This window comes from Ursus americanus, chromosome X (assembly GCF_024610735.1).
Source record: "Ursus americanus isolate L20-20 chromosome X, mUrsAme1.1.p, whole genome shotgun sequence".
Taxonomy (NCBI): domain Eukaryota; kingdom Metazoa; phylum Chordata; class Mammalia; order Carnivora; family Ursidae; genus Ursus; species Ursus americanus.
Window position 1 is genome coordinate 97,596,220 of NC_142164.1, and position 14,239 is coordinate 97,610,458.

At 41.8% G+C, this 14,239-nt stretch overlaps 1 long non-coding RNA gene across 1 annotated transcript in view; it reads left to right on the forward strand.

Annotated features, from left to right (window-relative positions):
- LOC123780105 (uncharacterized) overlaps positions 1-13,213 on the forward strand; it is a 59,066-nt gene extending 45,853 nt beyond the window's left edge. The window contains exons 4-7 of the long non-coding RNA XR_006776328.2: positions 1,828-2,039; positions 6,771-6,976; positions 10,084-10,296; positions 11,317-13,213. This is a non-coding gene — a long non-coding RNA (uncharacterized LOC123780105). The remainder of the gene's footprint in view (positions 1-1,827; positions 2,040-6,770; positions 6,977-10,083; positions 10,297-11,316) is intronic.
- Positions 13,214-14,239: the final 1,026 nt, after the last annotated feature.

A 14,239-nucleotide genomic window follows, 5' to 3' on the forward strand; every position in this document is an offset into this window, starting at 1 on the left:
AGGCTCTATGCTCAGCACAGAGCCCAATGCAGGGCTTGATCTCACAACCCTGAGATCATGACCTGAGCCGAAATCAGGAGTCGGTTGCTTAACCATCTGAGCCACCCAGGCGCCCTTAAGAAGATTTTCATAAATGCCTTTATTCGTTTTCCAAACAACACGACTGCTTTCTCTCAAAGCACTTCTGTGATAAATGTAGGGTATTACCACCTAATTATTACCTATTTGTGCCTACTTTAGGAAATACAAAATGGCTTGCTCAAAAGTCACACTATTGGCTCATAGCTGGTTTCTACAACATTTGGTAGTCTTTACATTTGCAGTCACCCTGTAAAAACAGACTATACTAAACTGAAATAAATTGGAAACTGAATTAATTGGTGTATAAGTCCGGTTTCTTCAGAGAAACAGAATATATAGACATAGAGATATATAGATAGATTTCTCTTTCTTTTTCTCAGAGAGAGAGATTTAAAGGAATTTCCTCATATGGTTACAGGAGCTAGAAAGCCCTAAATCTGTAGAGCAGGCTGACAAGCTGGAAATCCCACCAAGAAATTAATGTCTTAAATTGGAAGGCCAACTGGAGGCAAACTTCCTTCCTTCAAGGTGATCTTTTCTCTTAAGGCCTTCAACTGATTGGACGAGGCCCACCTACATTGTGGAGAATAATCTACTTTACTCAAAGTCTAGTTATTTAAATGTCAATCACATCTAAAAAATACCTTCAGCAACATCTACACTGGTATTTGGTCAAACAGTTGGATACCATAGCCCAGCCAAATTGACACATAAAATTAACCATTGCTGTTGAGATTTGGAATGGTTGCGTGTATATCATATTCTAAATTAATGGCTCAAGCAAGTTAGTGTTCTTTTTTTTTTAAAGATTTTATTTATTTATTTATTTGAGAGAGAGAGAGAAAGAGTGAGCACACTCACGAGTGGGGGTAGGGGCAGAGGGAGAGTGAGAAGCTGATTCCCTGCTGAGCAGGGAGACTGAGGTGTGGCTGGGTCCCAGGACCCTGAGATCGTGACCTGAGCTGCAGCCAGATGCTTAACCAACTGAGCCACCCGGGCACCCCCCAAGCAAGTTAGCTTTCAAGTTAGCAGTCAAAAGCAGCAGTCCAGAGCTGGTATAGTGACTCAACGATCATTAAGTGTTCAGAACCATTCCAGTTTGTTCCTCCGTTATCCTCAACACACGGCTTCTGCCTTATGTCCCAAGATGGCTGTTATAGCCTCAACTATCACATTCTCATTCAAGTTTGCAGGAAGAAGGGAAGAAGAAGAGTGTCCATCTCCCTTTAAAGATACTTCCTGGGAGTTCCCCATGTCTTACACACATGACCTAGAATTTGTTATATAGCCACACTTAGTTACAATTGGGGCTGAGACCTACTGTCTTCATTTTGGTGTCTATTGACCTGGCTAAAATTCTGGGAATCTGAACTTGGGAATTCAGGGAAGAAGAAAGAATGGATAGATATTGGAAAGAGGTCTACCATGTACAGATTACTATGCTGAATAACTGAAGGGATGCTATTTCTTCCATGGTCTATACCATAAATTATTCAGAGCTACTCATAGGTGAATGTAAATTAGTGAATGAAACATAAAAATATGCTTAGTCTACATGTGGGTTGAAAAGACTACACAGATCCAGGGGCACTAATCACCTCACAATCTATACCATGGATCTTTCTTAATTCTTAGTGTACTGAACATGAAGGTAAGTGATGACTACATGAAAGTAGACATTTCCATATACAGCTGGGTGCACTGCACAGCTGAAGGGGGGCATTCACATTCTACTCTATTCCACAGATTTTTCTGCACTTGATCTCAACCAAAAGGCTGAGAAGCAATCCAGAGATCTTTCTGGGCTCTTTATGTGTTCACTGTGGAGGTCAAAGATGGCCACATAACAGAAGAGTTATTCCATGTTCAGTTGTGCGTACTGCACACTCAGAAGTTGCCATTCAAATCACAGTCCAGGCCAGGGGTACCTCTGGATTCCTAACATGCTCAAAATAGAGGTAAGTACTGATAATTACACTGCACAACTCAATTGGTGTCACTTATGTTGTATATACCATGTAACTTTCTGGACTCCTCATATGGTCAATGTGTAGTTAATGACAGTCTCGTAAAAATAAATGTGGATATACACCACGATTTAAGGGATCCTGTTCATATTATAATCTGTCTCATGAATCTTTCTGGATTTGCCATATATTCAATGTGGAAGTATGTGTTGGCCACAGGAAATTAGACTGTGTTATTTATTTCAAGTACACTGCAAAACAGAAGTGGTGATAATCATATCCCAGTCTATGCTACGGATCTTTCTAATCTCTTCCTATGCTCAGTGTGGGGGTAAATAATGGTCGCATGAAAATAAATTTATCCTTGTACATTTGGGTACACTATACAACTGAAGAGGTGCTAGTCACTATCTGGTAAATTCCATGGTTATTTCTAGCCTTGTCATATGTTAATGTGGAGGAAAGTGATGGCCATATGAGTTTATACTTACTTCACTTGAGTTGGGTATACTGTGCTATTCAAGGACTGAGAGCTACATTCTAGTCTACCATGGATCTTAGAGAGAGATTCTTCATATGGTCAGTGTGGAGGTTAATTACGGATTTATAAAATTAGATTTACTGCATATACAGTTGAGTATACTGCACAGTTTAAAGGCTGCCAATCACATGATGCGTTCTGGACCCATGTACTTGTGGGGGTAAATGCCACATTCAAGTAAATATATTCTGTGTAAATTTTGGTGTACTAAAAATTTAAGGATGGCAGTCACATCCTGGTTTGTGACATAGATCTTTCTGGGCTCTTCATATGCTCAATGAGGAAGTAAGTGATTTCTACAGTAAAGAAAGATTATGCAAAATGCCAATCTAAACCACAGTGAGTAGGCATCTCACACCTGGCTATTATCAAAAGGATGAAGAAACAAGTATTGATAAGGATGTGAAAAAAAGGGAACACTTGTACACGGTTGGAATGTAAATTGGTACAGCTACTATGGAAAACAGTATGGGGGTTCCTCAGAAAATTAAAAATAGAACAACCATATGATCCAGCAATTACACTTCTGGGTATGTCTAAAAAAAAAACAAACAGGGGCGCCTGGGTGGCACAGTTGATTAAGTATCCAGCTCTTGATTTCTGCTCAGGCCGTGATCTCAGGGTTGTGATATCGAGCCCCACATCAGGCTCTGTGCTTAGTGTGGAGTCTGCTTAAGACTCTCTCTCCCTCTGCCCCTCCCCCCTAAAATAAATAGATAAATCTTTTTTTAAAAGTGCTAATTTAGGGGAACCTGAGTGGCCCAGTTGGTTAAGCATCTGCCTTTGGCTCAGGTCATGATCCTAGGGTTCTGGTATAGAGCCCTGCGTCGGGCGGGGGGGAGGGTCCCTGCTCAGCGGGAAGTCTGCTTCTTTCTCTGCCCTTCCCCCACTCGTTTTCTCTCGCAAAAATAAATAAATAAAATCTTTTTTTAAACAAGTGCTAATTTGAAAAGATAGATGTACCCTCATGTTCCTTGCAGGATTATTTATAATAGCCAAGACATGGAAACAACCTAAATGTCCATCACTGGATGACACAGATAAAGAAAATGTGGTATCAGGAAAAAGTCTCTTCAACAAATGGTGTTGGAAAAACTGAACAGCAACATGCAAAAGAATGAAACTAGACCACTTTCTTACACCATACACAAAAATAAATTCAAAATGGAATAAAGACCAAAATGTGAGACCTGAAACTATAAAAATCCTAGAAAAGAACACAGGCAGTAATTTCTCTGACATTGGCTATATCAACTGTTTTCTAGATAGGTCCCCTGAGGCAGGGAAAACAAAAGCAAAAATAAACTATTGGGACTATATCAAAATAGAAAGCTTTTGCACGGCAAAGGAAACAATCAACAAAACTAAACAGCAGCCTGCTGAATGGGAGAAGATATTTACAAATGACATATCCAATACAGATTAAGCATTCAAAATATATAATGAACTTGTAAAACTCAGCACCCAAAAAACAAATAATCCAATTAAAAATGGGCAGAAGATGTGAATAGACATTTCTCCAAAGAAGACCTCCAGATGGCCAACAGACACATGAAAAGATGTTCAACATCACTCATCATCAGGGAAATGCAAACCAAACCTACAATGCTGTTATCACCTCACACCTGTCAGAATGGCTAAAATCAGCAACACAACAAACAGCAGGTATTGACAAGGATGTGGAGAAAGGGGAACCCTCTTGCACTGATGGTGGGAATGCAAACTGGTGCAGCCACTGTGGAAAACAGTGTGAAGCTTCCTCAAGATGTTAAAAATAGAATGACCCTCCAATCCAGCAATTGCACCGCTGGGTATTTACCCAAAGAACACAAAAATACTAATCTAAAGGAAAACATGCACCGTGATGCTTATAGCAGCATTATTTACAATAGCTAAATTATGGAAGCAACTCAAGTGTTCATCGACTGATGAATGGATAAAGATGTGGTGTACACACACACACACACACACACACACACACACACACACAATGGAATATTATTCAGCCACAAAAAAGAATGAAATCTTGCCATTTGCAATGACATGGCTGGAGCTAGAGAGCATAATGCTAAGAAAAATAAGTCAGGCAGAGAAACAAACATCATGATTTCACTCACATGTGGAATTTAAGAAACAAAACGAATGAGCAAAGGAAAAGAGAGAGACAGAGTGACAGATAGATCAAGAAACAGACTCTTAATATAGAGAACTGATGGTTACCAGAGAGGGGAGGGGGATAAAGGGATGGGTTAAATAGGTGACAGGGATTAAGGAGGACACTTATGATGAGTACTGAGTAATGTATAGAATTATTGAATCACTATATTGTACACCTGAAACTAAGATAATAGTTTATGTTAACTATATCGGAATTAAAATTAAAAAAAACACTGAGAGGGAGGGGGTATATTGCACACAGATTATTCAAGTCCTGTTTTTCATTTAACAATATACCTTGAAGACTGTTTTATACCAGTAGACATACAATGGCTTCACTCTTTTAAGTAAATGTATTATACTCCATTATATAGATAAACCATAATTTATCCTATTCCTTATTGGAAGACACTTGGGTAATTTCCAATTTCTTGCTATTATAAACAATGCTACAATTTTTTGGATACACCTACACACTGAAAATTGGATAAATTATAAATGAATCATAATTTATCCAATTCCTCATTGGGAGACACTTGGGTAATTTCCAATCTCGTGCTAGTATAAAAAAATGCTACAATGGATATCACTATACACACATCATTTCCCACACATGCAAAGAGATCTCTGATAAATAACTAAGACTAAAACTGCCTTGTCAGAGGGTTTGTGTAATTAAATTTTTTATAGGTATCTCTGACTATTTGTCCAAAGAAAAATGGACAAAAAATGGAATCCCTTTCTAGATCCAATTTACATTTCTTTGATTACAGTGAAGTTGAGTTATTTTCTCTTCCCAAATTTTACAAGGACTTCATGTCAATTGTTTCATTTCATGTTCCCTTAAGGAAGTGTGGAGAGGCTGGGTGCTCCGAGGCTGAAGAGTCCCTAGGAATGAGACCCAGATGGTAGAGCACCGCCATTGTTTCTGTCTTTTGCATTTCCTGTCTTCGGATTCACTGATGCTTATCTCAGTTTTTTCTACTCAAGGGCTATAGTAGTTTCAGCCTGTTGCGGAAGGAGGCCATTAGAAATCCCTCTATTCATCTTGGCTAGCCAGGGTTTTTAGACTCTCTGCGTTGATCAGTCTGAGAAGCAGAACTACTAGTTTTTTTTTTTACATACACACACAATTTGAGTATTACATATAAGTAAATTATATATATATATATATATATATATATATATATATATAATCTGTATGTTATATACGATATTGTATGTTTTATATGTTTATTACAGGGATTTGACCTTATTCAACTGTGGGAGCTAGTTAAAAAAATATATGTAAGTCTGTTGTTTCTAAGGCTGTTGCTGCTGGAGCCTGAAGGCTCAGGCAGGAAGTTGGGAAGGAAACCAACATGAACGAGCTGGAACCTCTGAGGCTAAACTGGGACCTAGGAAGGTAGACTGGAATCCTTGTTAGTCTCCCATAGCCCTGAAGCCTCCAACCTTGATGATGGGGGTGTCCCGAAGGAGAAGCTGGTACCTTCTGCACAGAGTTAAGCACACTCTTGGTCTGGGAGTCAGAGAAGCTGGGGGAGGAGATGACAGAGGTTGGAAGAGCCACGGAGCCTGCTGCTGCCACATGCCAAGCAGGCCATCCAGCAGATCGGTGACACTTGTGTGAGCTGTACCAGCACCTCACGCCATCAACCTTCTGAATTCAAGAGCAAACGACTGCGATTCTCCTTCACCCTTGCAGACGACGTGCAGAATGTCTCAAGATTCCAGCCACACTGGAACTCTGCAGGGAAGAGAGTTCTGGGAAATTCTGTTTCAGCCTACCTAAATCGACACGCTACAAATCCTCCACACCCTCCCAAAGTAGCCTGGTCATTCGGGTTTATGCTCCCTGCGTTTGGGGACCTGGATCAAACTGTCAACCATACTTAAGCAGCTGCTCCCAACGATTCTCATCTTTGGGCTTTATCGATTCATTTTTATTATGTAACAAACCATCGCAACACTTCGTGGTTTAAAACAGCAGATTATTTGTGATTTCTCATGATAATGTGCGGCAGGTGGGCACTGGTTCCTCGCTGGCCAGGATGTGCTGGAGGCAGAGAGGTCTCGGATGTCATCGCTTACTGGTAGTGGTCCTCCTTTCGCGCACGCGACCGCAGGTTTCTATCTGCTCCGTTGGGCATCATCGCATTACCTCAGACTGCACTGGCTCTGCCTCTCCTGCCGAGCGAAGGCTTCTAACCTTCCTTCCACGATTTTAAAGGTATATCCAGCTATTCATTTTTTCAGTCTTGACTGGGGCCTCACGTAAGTTTGTCACCTGTCATCTCAAGGTCTTCCTCTTTAGTACTCTTGTGGCTGTCTGTTGTGCATAAAGACACCGCAGATTGGTAGCTAGACCCTACCACACATGGGGAGGTCCCCTGCTCTGTGATAATACTGCTGTTTGCATGAGGTGAACTCTCTTCGTGCTGTAAAGCCTTTAGGTATTAGCACAACATCACATTCTCTGTAATCCTTGAAGTACCAAAACCAGGTGATTTTTACAGGCAGAAGTGGGGGATACATCCACTCTCCCCCAGTCACTGTTTATCTCCTGGACATTGACACAGACCTGCTTGTGCCTCTGGGCCAACATTTCCTTTCAAAACCAGTGCCTCAGCTTCTGTCTACAGGCCATATTCTCAATGGTAAGTCATGAGTTCAGCTGCAAGGAACATGCAGCGGGGACAAACATCAGGCTGTCCTTCTCATTCCCTGATGGGACCCTTGTACAAAGAGTCCTCCTGGTCATTCCAGGTTATCAGGGAAGGCTGACCCCCAGCTCAAGTGAAGGCTGGAGTCATGGCTCCACAGGCCTGCTAGGTCCTTCCCAGTGAGGGTACCTACCCTACTTTCTTGACCCTTCCCCTTCTGTTTCCCTTCCATTCACTCCCCCCTTATCCCCCCACCTCCAGGTCTTTGTGCTGTAAATATAGTCAATTATTGGCTGTTCCCTCTATGTGCATCAGTTTGCTTATCTGCTTAATTTTACCCATGCCGCTCTTTCTCCTTGGAATATTCTTTTACCAATTTCTACTTGGAGATTGCTTCTTTATTCTTCCTGACTCAGCTCCCATGTTTATTCACCTGTCAAATTTTCCTCAAGGCTTTTGACCATAACTAATAGCTCCAGTAGCACCTTTTAAATAATTTCTCTACTCAAGTATTTATGGTTTTCTGATTCGAAACTATTTATGACTCAACCTTGGCAGTTTCTAACTGGGAAGTCAAACACAAACAGTTGCTTGATGGTAGGAGCTCTCTCCCAGCCTCCGCCACAAAGGTTAAGGTAAAAAACAAAACAAAACAAGATGGCAACGACTGAACAGATAAAGAAGGAATGATGTAGAAGACAAGAGAGCACGTGGGAGCTACATGGCAGTGCCAAGGGTGAGGGCACGTGCAAATGCCAAGTGTTGCTCTCGTTCTGGGGGTGACATGTAATTTCAGGAGACTAAGAAGGGGGTGTGCTGGCATCCTTGACTTCTTGGACAAGGTGCTTTGATGAAGGTATATTCAAAGGGAGGAGGCATAGTTCTAGAAACCAGAACCTGTCCCGGTCTAGGCAGTTGGCTGAAGGTATGTGTACACCAGGTATTAGGGATATCCTAGGGGATCTTGAAATGAGAGTATCCTGAGGGGGCTCTCAGGTCTTGGATCTCAGAGGTTTGAGGATGTCCAGATAGACACAAAGCTGTGCCTTGTGGGTGTATATTTATAATAAGAAATGAGGCACACGATTTGTAATATGAAGGAGATAAACAGAAAATAGTTCAAGCCTTAAACTGGCAGCTATTAGAAAGATACATATGGAAATGAGTCTGATACATTTCTGTAAACAGTCTCTTTCCCTGCCTTTTTTCCTGTGCCTTGAATTTCCATAATTTCATCTTTCATGTATGGCAACATTCCAATCATTGTTTTAGGAGTTTGTTCTTTAGAGCAGCTGTAGGTTTATGGCAAAATTAAGCAGAAGGTACAAAGATTGCCCATTTACTCCTTGCCCCCACGCATGCTCATTTTATTTTCTACTTTGTTATTTTTTAATAAATAAATCATAGAAACCTCAAATAAGCAAAAAAGGAGGGGAAGAACATCTTTTAAAGATAATCAGGCTACTCTTATGCAGATCACCCTTTTTCTTAATAATCTTGCTTATAACATAACTCAATGGAAAATAACTTGCCTCACACACTATAACTTTTCTAAAGATTTACTGTCTTCTGTAGAAAAGGTAACAGATGCACATAATACAAGTGTCAAAAGTCACAAAAGGGCATATAGCTTCTTCTATACCCTCCCAGAGATAATATATGTATTTAGAAATATACTTATTTTTTCCCACAAAGGGTAGCACACACCAAACCTGACACAACATCTTGCCTCTGTAACTTACACCAGATCTTGGCGATCTATTAAATGTCAATTCACTGAAATTTTCAATGTTTTGGCTAGGTGGCAAGAACTAATAAAGTTGAGGATATCTCTTTTCGAGTAAGACTAATTAAGACAATTAAACAAATTGAGAGAGGGACATCTGGGTGGCTTAGTTGGTTAAACCTCTGACTCTTGATTTTGGCTCAGGTCATGATCTCAGGGTTGTGAGATTAAGCCCTGCATCAGGCTCTGTGTTCATCACGAAGCCTGTCTCTTCCCTCTGCGAGCATGTGCGCGCGTGCTCTCTCTCTCTCTCAAGTAAATAAACAACTTAAGCTAATGCCTGTTGAATGATACTGAGAACTGCTAAAACCAAGAGGCACAGAGAATGGGGTAAAGAAGGAGAACTATGATGAGAAACAAACTGAGGACCTCAGAGGGGAGGGGGTGGGGGAATGGGATAGACTGGTGATGGGTAGTAAGGAGGGCACGTATTGCATGGTGCACTGGGTGTTATACGCAACTAATGAATCATCGAGCCTTACATCAGAAACCGGGGATGTACTGTATGGTGACTAACATAATATAATAAAAAATCATTAAAAAAAAAAAAGAAGGAGAACTATGGAGTGGGTGATAAGACCTGGCCAGAGGCTGGGGGATGGTGGGGAAGGAGTTGCCCCTTTCTAGTTGGGAAGAGAAGAGTCTGGGGAGAATGGGAGTGTCACTAGAGAAGGAAGGGAAAGAGAAATTTGGAGAGAAGAATGAGCAAGAACTATTGAAATCCTGAGGAATTGGTGGTTTTGTTCTGCTATGTATCTGGAAAGGGCAAATTCCTACTTAGCTGCAACCCCCAATTTACGCTTCATAGTGCATCCTCATGGTCCGTCTATTCCAACTGCTGTCCTAAGTTGGTTCTCCTGCCTCTTGCTATCCTCTCTTCCAAAACAGGGCTGCCCTGATGTGAGGGGACGCTCAAGGCCAGTCCGCGCCTGTTTTGTGAGGCCCTTCTTTCTCATGCTGGGACAAAGCCACGAGGGAATCAACCTCCCCTCTCCTGAGACTCTTTCCCTGTTGTCCCGGGGATCCAGGACCCTCCCTCAGTACACTTGTAGCACCGCGCCACAGCTTCCACTTTTCACAGATTCTGGTCTTGGCTGAGAGGTGAGAAGACTTGGAGAATTAATGGCTGCTCCATGTTTCCTAAGGGAGCAGATCTTCTGCCAACCCTCTAAGGGGCCCAGGCTATACTTTGTGTTAAAATCCTTGGGTTAGGGCAGGGATTTCAGCTTATGCCCCAGGATAGCCTTCCGGTTGCATCAATGAACTGGTTTCTTTTATGAAAGTCGGGACTGTTTTGTACCATGCCTAAAACAGTGCTTAGGACAAGCTCTGTGTTCAAAAAATATACTGAACAGAATTGAGAAAAAATAAATGAGTAGATAGAAATGTGGTTAGTTTCCCAGGCTAGGAAAGAAGATCTCATTTCAGCTGAACGAAGTGGAGTCTATGTGAGGAGAACTACAGATCAGAGCCACTAGGTGTAGCAATTCTTCTAGGATAAACAGCTCTCTGACCCCTCGAAGCAGCTCTAAAGGGGAGAGCAGATCCTTCGGTTCCCAGCTTCAGGGGGAGTCCATCTGGGCAGGGACTGGAATTCTAGGGCTGGAGAGTGAAGACTCTAGTGGGAAGTGGGAAAGCGTTAGCAGGGAGAAGCCTGCATCAGGTTCGGGGTGTGGGGCTGCGGTGGGCAGGAGAGAAGCAATGAGCCTGGGGGAAGAGACGTTCCTGTGGAGAAGACAGGTCAGTTATCTCTTCCTTTCTCCTCCATCTCACTGGGGAATGTGTGTGGGTGATAAGCAGAGACTGAAACGTCACAGGGAGGAGGGCAAGAAGAAGGAGAGGGAGGAACAGCTGCAGTGGAAAAGTTGTTGGTCCTCAGTTACCGAACGAGATGTTCTCTTCCCTGCTTTCTCATGGGTACATGCCGCCTACTGCGGGAGGCCTTCCTGCCTGCACAGGCCCTGCCTGCTCTGACCTGGGGAGGCAAGAAGGTTGGCAGAAGACCTGTTCCCGAGGGAGGCATTTTCTTGAGCACACAGGGACAGAAGGAGCAAGTGGGGGGCGGCCTGTCGGCATTTTTATGGGTTTTCATAGATAAAAACGAGTAATCTTTCTTTCTAGGTGAAGAGTGTCCCATTGGCTGGAGGAGTGGAGTTCCACTTCAGAAAAAGAGCTCTCATCTTGCAAGTTAACACAGAAACCCATTTTAGTGGATTGAGTAAGATTACTGCTGCCATTATTTTTAGAAAAAGGAAATAAACCCCAAGACGACTAATTCTTGAGGTGGTAAATGGTAAAGGAAATGGTTCTCTTGTTACACCCATGATTGTTCCAGTGCCCTGGTCTTCTCCAAGAACAGGTGTGCTCTTCAACGGGTGTCTGTCATATGCTCAGTGTGCCACAGACCACATCATTTTCCCATCTGCACACTGGGTCACCACATCCTGATCTTGAAAAGCTGAAATGTAAACTGAACTATGTTCCTTTTAGGACTCGAAGTGATTTATGTGAATTAACTTCTTGCCTAAATTTCCATACATTAAAGGTTTTTCTACACGTGGTTTGCCTTGCCTTGAGGAAATGAAACATATAAACCAAGACCTTTTCATTACATGCTATTTTATATGCCAAGAGGCAAAAGTATTTGTTTCGTGTATTTGTTTCATGTATTTGTTTCATATATATAATTTTAGGTTTCTCAGTGTTTTTAATTAAGGCTTGTTTTAGCAAAATGGTTTTTTTATTTTTTTATTTTTATTTTATTTTTTTATTTTTTTTAAAGATTTTATTTATTTATCCGACAGAGATAGAGACAGCCAGCAGAGAGGGAACACAAGCGGGGGGAGTGGGAGAGGAAGAAGCAGGCTCACAGCGGAGGAGCCTGATGTGGGGCTCGATCCCATAACGGTGGGATCACGCCCTGAGCCGAAGGCAGACGCTTAACCGCTGTGCCACCCAGGCGCTCCAAAATGGTTTTTTTAAAAAAGATTTTAGAGAGAGATAAAGAGAGAGCACAAGAGTGAGTGGGGGGAGGGGCAAAGGGAGGGAATCTTCAAGCAGACACCCCGTTGAGCTCGAGCACGAGCATGGAGCCCAGCTCATGGCTCTATCTCACCATCCTGAGATCATGACCTGAGCCAAAACCAAGAGTAGGATGTTTAACTGACTGAACCAGCCAGGTGCCCCAGCAAAATGGTTCTGGAAGTCAATCTTCTCCGGTTTAAATCCTAGCTCTGTAGTTATTAGCTCTGTGTCTCTGGAAGAGCTAAGGAACCTCCCTGGGCCTCTCTTCCCCTCACATTTAAAATAAGGCTAATCCGGGCCCTGTTGGGAGGATGAAATAAGCTAATACTACATTTTAAGTTTTGAGAATGGTTTTTATATTTATGTATTTTTTTGGAATAGTATTTAGAGCATAGTAAGTGTTCGTTAAGTCTTATACCTGCCATTCAAACCCAGAATAGTTCAATAGAAGGAAAGGCAAGAGAACAAGCTTAAAATCACCAAGATCTAGATTTTAATCTAAATTCCTGGTCCTTGCTTCATCTAGAAAATTACTGAACCTTTCGGAGCTTCAATGTCCTTACTTGTGAAATGGGAATAATGCTATCTATTGTGTAAATGCTACTGTGAGGCTTAAATAAAATAATGAAAAAAAATTATGTGTGATAGATATTCTAGTCTCAGCAATTTAAATGTAAATAAATGCTCAACTTGCCCTACCCAAATCCCCTACTAACACAGCTCTCTGGTCTTCTAGGTCAGCAGTTCTCAAAGTATGGTCCCCAAGAGCCTTCCAGGGAGACTAGGTCAAAACCATTTTTATAATAATACTAAGAGGCTATCTGCCTTTTTCACTGTATTGACATTTGCACTTAATGTGCAATAGCAATAAAAAGAATTCTGGCTCCTTAGCACAAATCGAGGCAGGGGCACCCCGCTCTATTAATAGTCATTTTATTTTTCCCCACCACACCATCACGGTTGTTGAATTCAAGAATGTCCTTGATGAGGGGCGCCTGGGTGGCACAGCGGTTAGGCGTCTGCCTGCGGCTCAGGGCGTGATCCCAGCGTTATGGGATCGAGCCCCACATCAGGCTCCTCTGCTATGAGCCTGCTTCTTCCTCTCCCACTCCCCCTGCTTGTGTTCCCTCTCTCGCTGGCTGTCTCTATCTCTGTCAAATAAATAAATAAAATCTTAAAAAAAAAAAAAAAGAATGTCCTTGATGAGAACTAGGAAGATTGGTAGGGGAAGAAAGGGATAAAGAAAGGGGGGGTAATCAGAAGGGCGAATGAAGCATGAGAGACTATGGACTATGAGAAACAAACTGAGGGCTTCAGAGGGGAGGGGGGTGGGGGAATGGGATAGACTGGTGATGGGTAGTGAGGAGGGCACGTATTGCATGGTGCACTGGGTGTTATACGCAACTAATGAATCATGGAACGTTAAAAAAAATAAAATAAAAAGAAGAAGAAGAAAGAAAATATTGAAAAGAAAAAAAAATAAATAAATAAAAACATCACCTGGAATGGAACATGAAGGACATATAGAGCACCTCTGCTACATATTCAAGGAGAAGTGATGCCCTCGGGAAAAGCCCGTGAATGAGCCGCAAGCTGAGCTAGCAGCGTTTCTCGTGAAACCCCATTTTCACGTGAAGGAACAATGGACAAACTAGGGCTATTCAGACTTGGAATTTTGGCAGACATTTTCTTGAAAATGAATAGAGTCTATCACTTCGAGGAAAACAACTGATTGTATATGTTGCCTATGATAAAAATTAGTTTTTGAGTGGAAATTAAAATTTTAGAAAATTTGATCTGCCATTTTGATCTAGCCAGATTCCCTATACTTAAAGATTTTCTGTTGAGACTGTGATATTAATAAAGTGACTTTTTGATATGACACGATATGATATTTGCCAGCATTTGGAAGAGTCACAAAACTCAGTGAACCAGTAGTTTTTCAAATGACCAATGCATATTACAAAATCATGCATGAGTAAAAGATACAGTTAAAGTTTAAGATACACTAATGGATTTT